Below are 16,153 nucleotides of genomic sequence, written 5' to 3' on the forward strand. Positions count from 1 at the left end.
TGTCACTGTGTGTCCTGGGGATAAACAATTCAGGCAGCCATTTGTGGATTTGACGAATTTAATCCTTTCTACTGGGTTTAAATCGCAAAAACGTGAACAGTTGCGTAATCTGTGCTCCGTAGATTTGCACATTTTACACATTGATTTTGTTGTTTGCTTGGTTACTTTGGTTTGAAAAGCACCAAGTCTTTTTGTAGGGTTTTCCGTCGACTGGCGCGACGTGTTTGATTTTTGCACTTTAGAAGTGGCATTCCCTGTAAAACCAGACACGGTTTCAAGTGTCTGGAAACGATTTGACAAGAATTTGTCCATATCCTCCCACTTGGATATGTCCGTCTTGTGGTCAATGCTTTGCTCCCATAGAGCCACGTATTTTCAGGTAATTTTGTCGAACATAAATAGGTAATAATCGCATCCCAATTTGAAACATCGATCTGATGTGTTTTTAAAGATGCCAAGCAATTATTTATGTCGCGCTGTAAGATTTTGATAGAGCTGCCGCACTCGCTATCTATCTTTTTTAAATTGAACAAAATTTGTAGTTGTGAGTTTACGAGAATCCGTTTATTCTCGTATCTCTCACATAGATTTTTCCAGGCTGTTTCGAAGCCTTCATTTGTCAAGGGACATTTCTTGACGATGTCCTTTGCCTCACCTTGAGTTTTCTGATTGAGGTGGAACAACTTTTCTACCGGGCTTAGGCGACTGTTGTTTTTGTATATGGCCGTGAACAGGTCACGAAACGTTGGCCAAGATAGGTAGTCGCCCTTGAACACCTCAGTATCACAAGCTGGCAGGCGGATACTGTGTTCGCGCGCGCGTTCTCCCTCAGGTTTGACTGCCCTATCTTTTTCCTCCTTCAATTTGGCTTGAAGTTCAGCCATGTTCGACATGCATCTCAGGAATACGGCATATGCCGCTTTATGCTTGATCTTGACCGCTGCAATTTTCTTAGCATCGAGCGTGTCAGAGTCAAGCAATTCCTCGAGGGCGGTCTCGGCCTTTTCCCACTTAGGTTGCAACTCTTTTTGCTGTATTGCAAGAGTGTGTATAGTGTGCAGAGCCGCATTTATGTCATTAAAATCGGCCTCGAATTCGATTATTCGATCGGCCAATCTAATGTCCATGTCAGGAGTCCATGTTCATGGTTGAAAAGTGGAGAGCGAATTAACCAAGGGATATAAAATTGAAAGACCTGAGCGAAACACCCAACCAACAACTATTAAAATTACGCAGAATTGATTATTACTTTTAATTTGTTTATTTTTTTCTGACTTTGCAGATTATTGTGCCGTAAAACAGGGAGCAGGGGGAAGCAACACCAATGTGTTTTGTGTAAATAAAGGGGGCCACTCGCCACTTCCAAGTTTAATTGTATTGTATACTAAGTGCGCGCGCTGGTATGAACTCAACGAAAAGTGGAAAAACGTGTAATAAATCTTGTGCGAAAATTTATTAAGAAACTAGTGAAATTAAAGTGATGCAAAAAGAAAATTTAAATCGAATGGCGTGAAATTTTGTGTGAAAGTGAGGTTATGTGTACCTCTTCCTTGTGCTGTGTCCGGAGAGCCTTACCGCTGGTAGGGGGACAGGCCTGATTGTCACAAGGAATTAAAAACGTTAATGTTACGCGCTTGGACTTATTTTTCTTTTTGGCACTACACAGTTTTTCACACTTTTCGCGGTCAGTTACAAGCACGTATGGCACTTCAAATGGATTTTCGCACTTTTTATTTATTATTTTTAACCAAAAAAAATGTGGCAAGAAATATTGCACTTACTTTGTGGCTGTTTGCTGTTCTGGTGATTGTGGCAAGTAGTTTGTGTGATGCAGTGGCTTCCGCTGGCTGTCGCTTGCTCAGTGTTTTGACGCTGGTATTAAATAATAGACTTTTTGTTGGTGGGCAAAATACTTTTCCTGATGAATTTTTGTGAGGAATTCTTAAAATGTGTGCGGTCAGCTATGATGCTTTGTTGTGGACTGTAATTTAGGTGCTGTATATTCCTTTCTCGGGGAGATAGGACCAAATGTTCGGCCGGGGTGCGTCTGATCCTTGCGAGAGGTGGGCGCACCACCTTTAATTTTATACCCATATCGTAGAAATACATTCTAGAGTCACCCTTGGTCCACCTTTATGGCGATAACCTGAAAAGGCCTCTACCTATAGAACTAAGGCCCACTCCCTTTTCAAATATTCATTAACACCTTTCATTTCATACCCATATCATACAAACACATTCTAGAGTCACCCCTGGTCCGCCTTTATGGCGATATCTGGAAAAGGAGTCCATCTATAGAACTAAGGATCACTCTCTTTTAAACTACTCAATACCACCTTTCATTTGATATCCATATCGTACAAACACATTCTAGAGTCACCCCTGGTACACCTTTATGGCGATATCCCGAAATGGCGTCCACCTATAATCTATGGCAATTTAAAATACTCTTTAATACCTTCTATTTGAAACCCGTGTCATACAAACACATTCCAGGGTTACCCTAGGTTCATTTTCCTATATAGTGATTTTCCCTTATTTTGTCTCCACAGCTCTCAGCTGAGTATGTAATGTTCGGTTACATCCCAACTTAGCCTTCATTACTTGCTTATTCTAATAAATTTAGTGTTATATTTTGCGATTCTCTTGTCCATAATATTTTTCCTTTATAGAGTAGCTATTTCATTTCCTTTATATTTACTATTGGGTATTTATACATCAGAATTATGTTATTTTCATATTGAATGACATGTAAGTTAACGCGCGCCAGTTGCCCTTATCGCAACATACCCACGTATGGCCAGTACACGCGCGTCGAGTCAGCAAGTTATATTTCTCACAACATACGGCTGCGCATTGCAACCTAACACCTTAATTCAAGGCCATGGTTAGTGACGGCAACTAACACCTGCAAATTATGGTTCTCACTACATACGGCCACGCGTGGCAACCTAACACCTTAATTCAAGGCCATGGTTAGTGACGGCAATTAACACTCATGCTACGGAACTACTCCAGACGCACAGTCAGCTAAATTCTAAAAGAAACCGACTTCAACATTCTCACACAGCGGGTTGTCAACAAGTTACGCAAGAGGCGCGTCGCGGCTTGTTGATTGGCTATATATGGGAGCAGTTGCGGCAGACCCGGCAGTCGAGTTCGGGACGGATTAGTGTTAACAGTAAATTAATCTTAGTTGTAATTGTGAATTAATTGAATTAAAATATACTTGTAAAAGACTATTTGAACTTCTGTTGTTTAGTGTTGCTGGTTGGGCGAGTTGGCCCAACAAATTAATTTTTTTATAAAACAAGGACTATAGTCCTTTAACTGGCGCCCGAGCAGGGACCCAGGAAGTGAAGGGAACTGTGAAAAAAATTCAAAAAATAATTTGTTCGAAAAAAAAGAAGAAAGAAGAAACTGTGGAAAAAAGTGCTAAAAAGGAAAAATTGTCCTTGCAAAAAAGAAAGAGCTGCCTAAAGAATTTGTTGAAAGAAGGAAACCGTGGAAAAAACTAAAGGAGAATTTCTGGCAAGATCATCATCATTATATACTGCCGGCATTACCTACTAGTGGAAGTTCCTGAAGTGCCTGGACGCATTGCAACGTAATAGTGGTTACTAGTGAACATTCCTGAGAGCTCCTGTACGCACTGCAGTGTAATTCTGATATAGTACGGATGATTTATCTCATCAAGTGAGTATAAAAAACACAAAGGAAAGTAAAATAAAAAATATTCCCACAAAAAATGGACGATATAAGAGCCACAGTGACAAATTTGCCTGGGGCCGTCAACGCCCTTCATGAAAAAATAAATTTGCTAGAAAGGCGGGTGGCTCGCGTTGATTCAGCTAGCTCTTCATCTACAGCGGCCACTACTCCAGTGGTTGAAGAAGTGGTTGCTCAGACACCCACCTCTGAGGCTGAGATCAGAGATATCTGTAGGCTCCCTGATTGTGTTAAGGAGCTACAAGTGTTTGACGGTAACCCTGTCCAGTACATCTCATGGATTCACTCTGTGGAAGTGATCCTCTCAGACTTTGCGGTAATGAAGGGAAAGCCCCTTTACCGAGCGATTCTCCAACATATTAGGCAGAAGGTGCGGGGAGCAGCTGATTTTGCACTTATTTCCTACAATTTATTCGATAGCAATTGGGGAAAAATTAAGGAGTGCCTCTCCCTGCACTACGCAGATAAGAGGGATGTTGGTACACTCGAACACCAACTGCACCAGCTACAGCAAAAGGGAATGAGAATTGATGAATTCTACGCCAGAGTGAATCATCAATTCTCCCTTATTATTAATAAAATAAAAGCCGAATCCTACACGGAAAATGCCGTTAAAGTTCTGGCCCTGGACGTTTTTATACGTGGGCTTAACGGCGAAATGTCGCGAATGCTCCTTATACGACGCCCTAAAACATTGCCAGAGGTATGTATATTCAGCCTGTTTGGAAATCAAATAACCGTGTGGCTGTCCCTGTTAACAATTTTCCAGCTACCTCCTCATTTAGGAATAGGATCAAGCCTCCCCAGTTACCCCCTAAACCTACTTGGCGCAACCAGGAAAAGCACTCATATGTAAGGAGTGACCGCTCGTCAAGTCGATTTGGAAATGCCAGCACCCCATTACATTCGCCTGTTGAGAAAATGGACGTAGACCCCTCGGTACAGACACGCAACGTTAATTGCATGAATCTCCCGAATCCGTTTAAAAGAAGCGCAAGTTCAGAAAATTTACCACGGAAGCAGCAAAGGGTGTTCCATACTACACCCGAGGAGAGCGAAGAGAGAGATGTGGACCTGAAGGAATCGCCAAGTGAAAACAACTCGGAGGATTTTCTACCTTCCGGTCATCTAGCGTACCATACTTAGAATATACCTTGCTGACGCTCGTGTGCTGGATTTCCTCGTGGATACCGGCGCAAATAAGAATTTCATAAAAAATAATATTGCAACGAAAACAACTCCTGTAAAGAAATCATTCAATGTAGCTTCGGTAGGAGGTAGCGTGCCAATAAAGGATAAAGTAAAACTAAAACTATTCGAAAGTGTGGGTAACTCCACCGACTCCATCGTTTTACCGACTCTTAGTTAATTCTGCGGAATCATTGGGGACGATACCCTGAGGAAATTAGGCGCGATAATAGATAGGAAGAATACCCTCCTTAGTATAGACAATTACAAAATCCCCTTGAAAGACAGAAGATCTTTCGATATAAACTTCACATTAGGAAAGGACCTACCTCTTGATATCCATGGAAAGGTCAATTCACTATTGGAAAAATACTCTGGTATTTTCAAACCACTTAACGGTTATGAGCTTGCAAACACGAATGTCCGTGCAGAAATAAAAACATCAACTGACGAACCGATGTATAGTAAATCCTACCCCTACCCAGCATGTATGAGAGATGAAGTCGAAAAACAGGTAAATGAGCTCCTAGACGAAGGTGTCATCCGGCCGTCGAAAAGCCCATAAAATTCTCCAATTTGGGTAGTCCCTAAAAAGCCTAAGGCGGATGGGGACAAACATTATCGTATGGTTATATACTATAAACGGTTGAACGCTGTAACTATCGCCGATACTTACCCAATTCCCGATATAAATGCTACTCTTTGCTGCCTTGGACAAGCCAACTTCTATACTACAATTGATTTGACTTCCGGATTTCACTAAATTCCCATGAAGGATTCGGACATCCCAAAGACAGCCTTCTCCACAATGAATGGCAAATATGAATTTCTTCGGTTGCCATTCGGGTTGAAAAATGCGATTTTCCAAAGGATGATACACGATGTCCTCAAGCAGTACATCGGGAAAATTTGTTACGTCTATATCGACGACATCACCGTATTTGGCAAGGATGCAGAGGAACACCTCGTTAATGTTGAGAAGGTTTTTGCAACGCTTTGGGAGGCGAATCTTAAGGTTAATTTGGAAAAGACATGCTTCTTTGAAAAAGAAGTCGAATTTCTAGGCTATGTTATTACTCCCGATGGAGTACGCGCTGACCCAAAAAAGGTAGAAGCTATTAAAACGATTTCACCCCCGGAAAATTTTTAGGATTTAAAAAGTTTCCTTGGTATGACCTCATACTATAAGAAATTCATTAAGGATTACGCCAAGGTCGCAAAGCCACTCACCAACCTCTTTCGGGGGGAAAATGCACAGGTTAAAGCGAACGCGTCCAAAAATGTAGCGATTATGCTTAACAAGGATGCCTTAGAGGCCTTCTGCGAGATGCAACAACTACTGATGTCAGCGCACGTAGGATCAATAGGCGACGATAAACCGATAGCTTACATAACGCGGTCCCTAAACAAAGCCGAAGAAAACTACGCTACGAACGAAAAAGAGCTTCTAGCTATTGTTTGGTCTCTAGATAATTTGCGTTCCTACCTTTATGGCGCAAAGAAAATTAGGGTTTACACTGATCACCAACCTCTGACATTCTCCTTGAGTAATCGCAATTACAATGCAAAGCTCAAGCGATGGAAAGCTCGTATAGAGGAATATAACTGCGAGTTAATCTACAAGCCAGTTAAGACAAATGTAGCCGCTGATGCACTCTCCCGTCTCAAGACGGAAGTGAACGCACTCACTGACTCCATAGCTGTATAACAATCGAGTACTATAGCTGACGCGGTGTCTGAAACTGACACTGCTTCAGAGGGTACCATGCACTCCGCAGAGCAGGACAGCTCTGACCTCATACCTCACGTAGAGGCACCCATAAATCTGTTTAGAAATCAAATAATTTTTAGGCGGGAGGCGAGTTGCGAGTGTGCAGAAGAGCCTCATAGGGGGTATAAGAGGTACTTTGACACAATGCCTGTATGCGTCGAAGCTTTGTCACCAGTCCTCAAAAATTACCTCAACCCAAATGTTATAAATGGCATTAAAATTCCGGAAGATGACCTCCATAGTTTGCAGGCTGTATACGTTAATAATTTCAGCAGATATAAAATTAGGATCTCGCAGCGCGTGGTAGAAGATGTGACAATAGCCGATAGGGTATTCGACATTATCGAGAAGGAGCACAAGCGCGCGCATCGAAATTCTCGTGAGAATAGGGAACAGGTACTGGAAAAATTTTATTTTCCCGCAATGTCCAAACAGATTAGGGAATACATTAGCCAATGCGAAACATGTAAATTGAACAAATACGATGGGCACCCTTCTAAATCATATGAGCAACCAACTCCCATTCCTAGTTATGCGTGCGAAATCTTGAACATCGACATTTTCGAAATTGAACGACAAAAATATTTGAGTTATATCGACAAATTTACCAAATTTGCTAAGCTCTTCCCAATGAAAAATAAGTCATCTCCTCATTTGCGAATGAACCTAACGATCGCGCTGCATTATTTCACAGTGCCACGAGCCTTGGTCATGGACAACGAACGCGGATTCTTGTCACCACTTGTATTAAATTATATCAGGTCCTTAGGGATAGAAATATACCAAACACCAACGCAGCGAAGCGAGGCCAATGGTCAGGTAGAGAGGCTACACTCTACTTTGATCGAAATATACCGCTGCCTTTCCGTTGAATTTCCTAGATTAACACCTGAAGAACGCGTCGCAATAACTGTGGATAGGTATAATAACACGATACATTCCGTAATAAAGCGCAAACCGGCTGATGTTTTTCTGAATAGGACAGCTAGGATAAATTACCAGGATTTAACAAACTTCAGGGAGCGCACTAACGAGGACATAAGGGCTCTTCTTCTACACGAACAGGAAAGTAGGAACTTAAGAAATAATAAAACTCGTTCGCCCCCCCCCCCCCCCCCCCCCCCGCAATTTTGACAGTGGTGATGAATTATTCATAGCTTATAAACAAATAAAAAGCAAGCAAAAGCCACTTTATAAGAAAGAAGCTCTGGCGGAAAATAGAAATTCCACTATAACCACGCAAAGTGGGAAAAAATTCCACATGAATGTTCTTTTATTACGGATAGACTAAGGCGCAGAATCAACCTGCCAACTGGAAAAATGCATGCTCAAGTTTGGACATAAATAATTCAATTTCTGCACAGGTGAAAGAGGCATGCGCAATATAATTGCGATCACCAGTTAACCCAATTATTTCTATAGATGCTGTGGTGTTAGTCTTACCATACTTTACAGGTAATTTGCCAACTTGCGATGTAAGTGCGCTAACACAGCAAGCATTCCCTGATCTCGTTTTGGCGGATAAAAGATTATTTGTCAATGAGCAAGTCGATTTTTTCTAGGAGGAGATTTATATCCGCAAACTATCTTGAGCGGTATTAAGAAGAATATTCTAAATACTCTTCTAGCCCAGGAAACTGTATTTGGCTGGATACTGACTGGTCGTGCTGACGCAGGTGGTCCAACCAATCACAATCGAGTCTCCTTTTTTAATGAAGTTGCCCTAGACAACGCACTTTTTGGGAACTCGAAGATTTGCTCAAAGCTAAAGCCCTCACAACGGAAGAATCCTACTGTGAGGAACTTTACAAGCGGATAACCCGACGGGGCTCTGACGGAAGATACATCGTATCACTTCCATTTAGGTCAGAATTCCCCGCTGAGCTAAACCTGGGCCCATCGTTAAGGATAGCGTGCTCTCAGTTCTACAAGAATAAGAAAAGACTTAAGAAAAATCCAGAGTGCCAGAGGGAATATAACACGGTGATAATGGAGTATGAATCCATGGGTCATATGACCAAATAAAATAAATTCAGTCTGCCGATGCGGTCGAAAATTACTATTTACCTCATCATGCGGTTATTAAGGAGGAAATTATCTCAACGAAAGTTAGGGTAGTTTTAATGTGTCTTCATCCACCTCGAATGGTGTAAGTTTGAATGACATTCTTCTGCCGGGCCCAGTGCTTCAGGCGGATTTACCCACCTTAATTATCCGCTGGAGACTTTTTAGATACGTCTTCAATAGCGATATTGAGAAGATATATAGGCAAATCCGTGTAGATGCCTATCAAACAAAATACCAACGAATAGTCTTCCGCTCAAGCTCAGATGATCAAATCAGTCTGTATGAGCTTTAAACGGTTACTTTCGGTATCAATTGTGCTCCTTATTTGGCAATAAGGACTTTATTTCAACTGCCTGATGACTGCGAAAGTTCTCATCCTATAGCCTTGAATATTTTGCGAACAAATATGTATGTCGACGACCTTCTCTCGGGTGGGCATACTATTGACTCTGCGATAAGAGCAAGGGTAGAAATTTCTGGAGTTTTAAAATCAGCTGGGGTTCCATTACGAAAATGGACCGCAAATAATAGTGAAATATTGCAAGGCATTCCAAAAGCTCACTTATTGAGCGAAGATTTTCTAGAATTCGAGGATTCTAGTAGCGTGGAAGCTTTAGGTATTCGGTGGAATGCGCATTCCGATCAACTTTATTTCACAACAAAGCCAATTGAGGGCGAAAATAAGACCACAAAAAGAGAAATATGTCTACTATCGCGAAACTCTTCGATCCATTAGGGTGGCTAGCACCAACTATTATTGTCGCAAAAATGATAATGAAAAATATTTGGTTGGAGGGGACTGGTTGGGGTGAAACCGTATCTCCTTCAACATTAGACCGGTGGCAAAACTTTACTATAAATTATAAGGAAATAGATAAAATACGGATACATCGCTGGGTATCATTTTCTCCAACAGGGAATATAGAAATTCGCGGATTTTGCGATGCCTCCGAAAAGGCATACGCGACAGCAGTCTACCTACGTGTGAAAAACGATGACAATGTACTCGTCAACTTACTGTTAGCTAAAATCAAAGTAGCTCCAGTCAAAACGATCTCTCTTCCACGACTGGAACTGTGTGCGGCAGTACTACTTGCGGAAATCGTCGAATCAATCATAACTAACCTCAATTTAAGCCACCTTAATTTTCGTCTTTGGACTGATTCCACCATTGTTTTGGCTTGGAATCGTAAACCACCATGCTCATGGTCAACCTTCGTCGCCCATCGGATAACAAAAATCATCGACAAGGTTGGAAACAAGAACTGGTCTCATGTGGACTCAGGTACAAATCCCGCAGACTTAGCAAGCAGAGGTGTATCAGCTCAGGATTTAGTCAACAGCGCGCTGTGGTGGCAGGGACCTTCTTGGCTCCAAGAAAATGAGGAAAATTGGCCGACTCAAGATACGGATTTCACAACAAACGTTGAGGAAAAACTTGTGAATTTTCATGCAGCAACAACTACGGACAACATTGGTGACATTCTTGATAGGTTTTCTAGTCTACCGCGAGCTTTGAGGGTAATATCATATGTGTTAAGATTTCTTCAAAGAACCCATCCGAAAACGAAAACTTCGAGCCAGGCGGACTCTTGCTTAATTTCGTCAGATGAAATTAAATCTACGACTACCCGTCTGATTAAAATCGCTCAGAAGCAACACTACGGAGCAGAAATAGGTAAATTGAAAGCTAATGAACCACTTGAGTCAAAAAGCGAAATACTTCCATTAAATCCATTCCTCGATCAAGACGAAGTTGTGATAACGGGCGGGCGACTTGTTGCACCTAGCGACCTGGCGTATTCCGAACGCCATCCCGTCATCTTGCCATACAATTGTAGGTTTTCCCGTTTGTTCGTCCAGTTTGTCCATGAAATTTCATTTCACGGTGAAAACCAGTTCATATTGCGTATTATCCGAACGCAATATTGGATTCCTGAAGTCAAAACTATGATTAGGTCAATTATTCATAGTTGAAAGATCTGCACGATCTACAAAAAACGTTCCCAGAGTCAGCTCGTGGATATTCTTCCGCAAGAACGAACAACCTTTTCACGCGCGTTTACCAATACAGGGGTGGACTTTGCAGGGCCATTCGACACAAAAAGTTATAGTGGGCGCGGGTGCCGCCCCTCCAGGGGTTACGTTTGTCTATTTGTATGTTTTTCTACCAAGGCTATACATTTAGAGGCCACTACCGACTTGAACACCTCGTCGTTTCTAGCAGCTTTTTCAAGGTTCGTAGCTAGACGAGGATGCCCAAAAAATATCTACTCAGACAACGGAACCAACTTTGTAGGTTCGTCTCGCGCGCTCAAAGCAGAGTTTAAGGCATTTCTGGCAGAATCTCGAGCTCAGACGCTATCAAAATATGCTCATCAGGAATTAACTTGGCATTTCATGCCAGCTGGAGCTCCACATATGGGCGGACTCTGGGAAGCGGGTGTGAAAAGCTTTAAAAGTCATTTTAAAAAGGTAGCATCTAGTGGAAGATTTACAATCGAGGAGTTCAGCACACTCCTATGTCGTATTGAATCCTGCCTTAACTCACGTCCTCTTAGCCCAGCCTCAAACGAACCATCGGATTTAGAACCCCTTACACCGGGACACTTTTTAGTTGGCTGCCATTTATTAGCCCCACCAGAATTAGAAATAAACGAAAATCCAGCATCGGTAGTTAATCGTTGGGAGAAATTAAATGCCTTGCCTCAAAATTTCTGCAAAAGATGGAAAACCGAATATCTTTCGGAACCACAGAAAAGGACAAAATGGAAACATCCGAAATCAATTATAAAAGTTGGAGATATGGTGGTCATCAGAGAGGATAACCTACCACCAAATGAATGGAGGCTTGGGAGAATAGTAAATTTACACCCGGGTTCCGATAACCGGGTGCAAGTCGTCGACGTTCGTACAGAAAGAGGACAAGTGAGAAGACCACTTGTCAAACTAGTACTACTCCCATCAGCTAACACAGAAACGGAGGACCCTACTACATCAAATTCGGCATAAAATATTAAAACCCAAACATGCTAATATTAAATTGAACTTTTAACAGAAAAAATTCGGAGACAAAAAAAAATGATTTTCTGGTACAGCCTAATGCATGTTAATTTATATGTGCATATGTGTGGTTTTTTATACACACATCAGGGTATGTTATTTTTTTTCTAACTTTTTGGTACCCAACATTTTCAATGGAATTTTCTAATTGTATGTGAACAGAAATATCACCAAAGGTTTACCAAAACAACTGAAACGCATTTTTTTTACAATTCGAAATTTTTTTAAAAATTCCTACGTTTTCTACTCATACGAAGTAGGACTCGCCGTTTCAGTACTTTGTACAACCATTGGTGATTTTCACTTCTTTCAAAGCTTATGGCTAAACCGATTGTCTGCTGGGTACGAAAACCATATATCACATATGGACATACATAAAAATGTGCGCACACATTAGGCCAACCATATAAAACTAGTTGAAAAAAAAATTTTATTTCCCACACATCGTCGTTAGATATTGCTAAATTTAGCAGAACCCACTAATTTATCAGTATATAAATAATTTTTTCTCTTCATGTAAAGTACATGAGTGTGGTCAAAAACACACAAAAAAAAAATTTTTTTTGTTTCTCACTATTTTTAATTTTCGATTTTTTTTTCACATGAGGCTGATGTAATAGAAAAAATGATATCACAATGGTAAAGGTATCGGCACGTAGACAAATATCATCCTCTACCAATATCATTGCATACACCCTCCTTAGTATAAAGTACATCATTTTTATACTCAGTTGAGCAGAGCTCACAGAGTATATTAAGTTTGATTGGATAACGGTTGGTTGTACATATATAAAGGAATCGAGATAGATATAGACTTCCATATATCAAAATAATCAGGATCGAAAAAAAATTTGATTGAGCCATGTCCGTCCGTCCGTCCGTCCGTCCGTTAACACGATAACTTGAGTAAATTTTGAGGTATCTTGATGAAATTTGGTACGTAGGTTCCTGAGTACTCATCTCAGATCGCTATTTAAAATGAACGATATCGGACTATAACCACGCCCACTTTTTCGATATCGAAAATTTCGAAAAACCGAAAAAGTGCGATAATTCATTACAAAAGACAGATAAAGCGACGAAACTTGGTAGATGGGTTGACGTTATGACGCAGAATAGAAAATTAGTAAGATTTTGGACAATGGGCGTGGCACCGCCCACTTTTACAAGAAGGTAATTTAAAAGTTTTGCAAGCTGTAATTTGGCAGCCGTTGAAGATATCATGATGAAATTTCGCAGGAACGTTACTACTATTACTCTATATGTGCTGAATAAAAATTAGCAAAATTGAATGAAGAACACGCCCACTTTTTAAAAAAAAATTTTTTAAATTCAAATTTTAACAAAAAATTTAATATCTTTACTGTATATAAGTAAATTAAGTCAAAATTCAACTCCAGTAATGATATGATGCAACAAAATACAAAAATAAAAGAAAATTTCAAAATGGGCGTGGCTCCGCCCATTTTCATTTAGTTTGTCTAGAATACTTTTATTGCCATAAGTCGAACAAAAATTTGCCAATCCTTCTCAAATTTGGTAGGAGCATAGATCCTATGACGGTAACTGTTCTCTGTGAAAATGGGCGAAATCGGTGGAAGCCACGCCCAGTTTTTATACACAGTCCACCGTCTGTCCTTCCGCTCGGCCGTTAACACAATAACTTGAGCAAAATCCGATATATCTTTACTAAACTTAGCCCACGTACTTACCTGAACTCACTTTTTCTTGGTATAAAAAATGGGCGAAATCTGACCATAACCACGCCCACTTTATCGATATCGAAAATTACGAAAAATGAAAAAAATGCCATAATTCTATACCAAATACGAAAAAAGGGATGAAACATGGTAACTGGATTGGTTTATTGACGCAAAATATAACTTTGGAAAAAACTTTGTAAAATGGGTGTGACACCTACCATATTAAGTAGAAGAAAATGAAAAAGTTCTACAAGGCGAAATCAACAGCCCTTGGAATCTTGGCAGGAATACTGTTAGTGGTATTGCATATGTAAATAAATTAGCAGTACCCGACAGATGATTTTCTGGATCACCTGGTCCACATTTTGGTCGATATCGCGAGAACGCCTTCACATATACATCTAAGGGCCACTCGCTTTTAAAACCCTCATTAATACCTTTAATTTGATACCCATATCGTACAAACATTCTAGAGTCACCCCTGGCCCACCCTAATGGCGATATCGCGAAAAGGCCTCCACCTGTAGACCTAATGCCCACTCCCTCTTAAAATGCTCATTAACGCCTTTCGTTTGATACCCATATCGTACAAACATTCTAGAGTCACCCTGGCCCACCCTAATGGCGATATCTCGAAAAGGCGTCCACCTATAGACCTAATGCCCACTCCCTCTTAAAATGCTCAGTAACACCTTTCGTTTGATACCCATATCGTACAAACATTCTAGAGTCACCCCTGGCCCACCCTAATGGCGATATCTCGAAAAGGCGTCCACCTATAGACCTAATGCCCACTCCCTCTTAAAATGCTCAGTAACACCTTTCGTTTGATGCACATATCGTACAAACACATTCTAGAGTCACCCCTGGCCCACCCTAATGACGATATCTCGAAAAGGCGTCCACCTATAGACCTCATGCCCACTCCCTCTTAAAATGCTCAGTAACACCTTTCGTTTGATACCCATACCGTACAAACATTCTAGAGTCACCCCTGGCCCACCCTAATGGCGATATCTCGAAAAGGCATCCACCTATAGACCTAATGCCCACTCCCTCTTAAAATGCTCAGTAACACCTTTCATTTGATTCCCATATCGTACAAACACATTCTAGAGACACCCCTGGTCCACCTTTATGGCGATATCTCGAAACGGCGTCCACCTATGGACCTAATGCCCACTCCCTCTTAAAATGCTCAGTAACACCTTTCGTTTGATGCACATATCATACAAACACATTCTAGAGTCACCCCTGGCCCAACCTAATGACGATATCTCGAAAAGGCGTCCACCTATAGACCTCATGCCCACTCCCTCTTAAAATGCTCAGTAACACCTTTCGCTTGATACCCATACCATACAAACATTCTAGAGTCACCCCTGGCCCACCCTAATGGGGACATCCCGAAAAGGCGTCCACCGATAGACCTAAGGCCCACTCCCTCTTAAAATGCTCAGTAACACCTTTCATTTGATACCCATATCGTACAAACAAATTCTAGAGTCACCCCTGGTCCACCTTTATGGCGATATCCCTAAATGGCGTTCATCCATAGAACTATGGCCTACTCTCTCTTAAAATACTCTTTAATACCTTTCATTTGATACACATGTTATACAACCACATTCCAGGGTTACCCCAGATTGATTTTCCTTATTTTGTCTCCATAGCTCTCAACTGAGTATGTTATGTTCGGTTACACCCGAACTTAGCCTTCCTTACTTGTTTAATTTATTTTTTCACCCGGATACACGACATATTTTTTTGTCACTGCTATCCCGCAGATGATGAGATATATTTTGTTAAAAACGACTAAAATTTTGTTTCACAAAAAAAAAAAATTTTTTTTGGGACGCCCTAAAGTAACCCGCGCTATCAGCATCATCCGAATATGCCGCTATTCAATGGAGTGCTAAAAACACAAAAAACAACACTTTACACGATAAGAGTAAATTATTTTACTAATAATTAATGGCCGTAAGGCAATTTATGTGTTTTGGGAAGGAGTTAGTTCTTTTTTCTAACTTTTTTTTCCTCTTTAGATACGTACATATGAGCCGTTTATTTTGAAAGTGGCATAAGTCATTTCCAACTCATGGTCTTAAATGCATTGTTATTTTTGAACGAATGCATATATAGATGGTTCTACAATTATAAAATAATAATAAGAATTGCATCTTTTGGATATTGGACTCTAACAAACTGGAGGCGAGGAGGGATACAAACAAATTACCACTGAACCTAAACGACATGAAATGACTTATGCCACTTTCAAAATAAACGGCTCATATGTATGTATGTACATATTTTCACTTTAGCATTTTTCCTTTCAAACATTTTTGTTTTTCACCTGGACGCATTTACACTACCACTTTTTATTATTTGGGCACTTTTTATTTCTAAACCCGCAATATTTTCGCGACGAACACTTTTTTCACGCGACACGTTTTTTTTCACAACCGGCGACCATTAACAAATTAATTAAACTTATGTATGAGATTAGGTTATCGATTTCGATAACCTCCAACCTCAAGCATATGGTGGTGAAGCATATTAAGGTGCGTGGAGAACATCAAACAAGATTGTCAGTCAAAATGCAATTTTGTGAAAAATAGCTAACAATGACTTT

General features: G+C 40.6%; 1 protein-coding gene across 1 annotated transcript in view; it reads right to left on the bottom strand.

Annotated features, from left to right (window-relative positions):
* The window catches only part of LOC137235335 (uncharacterized), a 51,291-nt gene extending 35,349 nt beyond the window's left edge, over positions 1-15,942 (bottom strand). Inside the window, exon 1 of the mRNA XM_067758357.1 lies at positions 15,828-15,942. The gene's annotated coding sequence lies outside the window, so the exon portion shown is untranslated. The remainder of the gene's footprint in view (positions 1-15,827) is intronic.
* Positions 15,943-16,153: the final 211 nt, after the last annotated feature.

This window comes from Eurosta solidaginis, chromosome X, assembly GCF_040869045.1.
Source record: "Eurosta solidaginis isolate ZX-2024a chromosome X, ASM4086904v1, whole genome shotgun sequence".
NCBI lineage: Eukaryota > Metazoa > Arthropoda > Insecta > Diptera > Tephritidae > Eurosta > Eurosta solidaginis.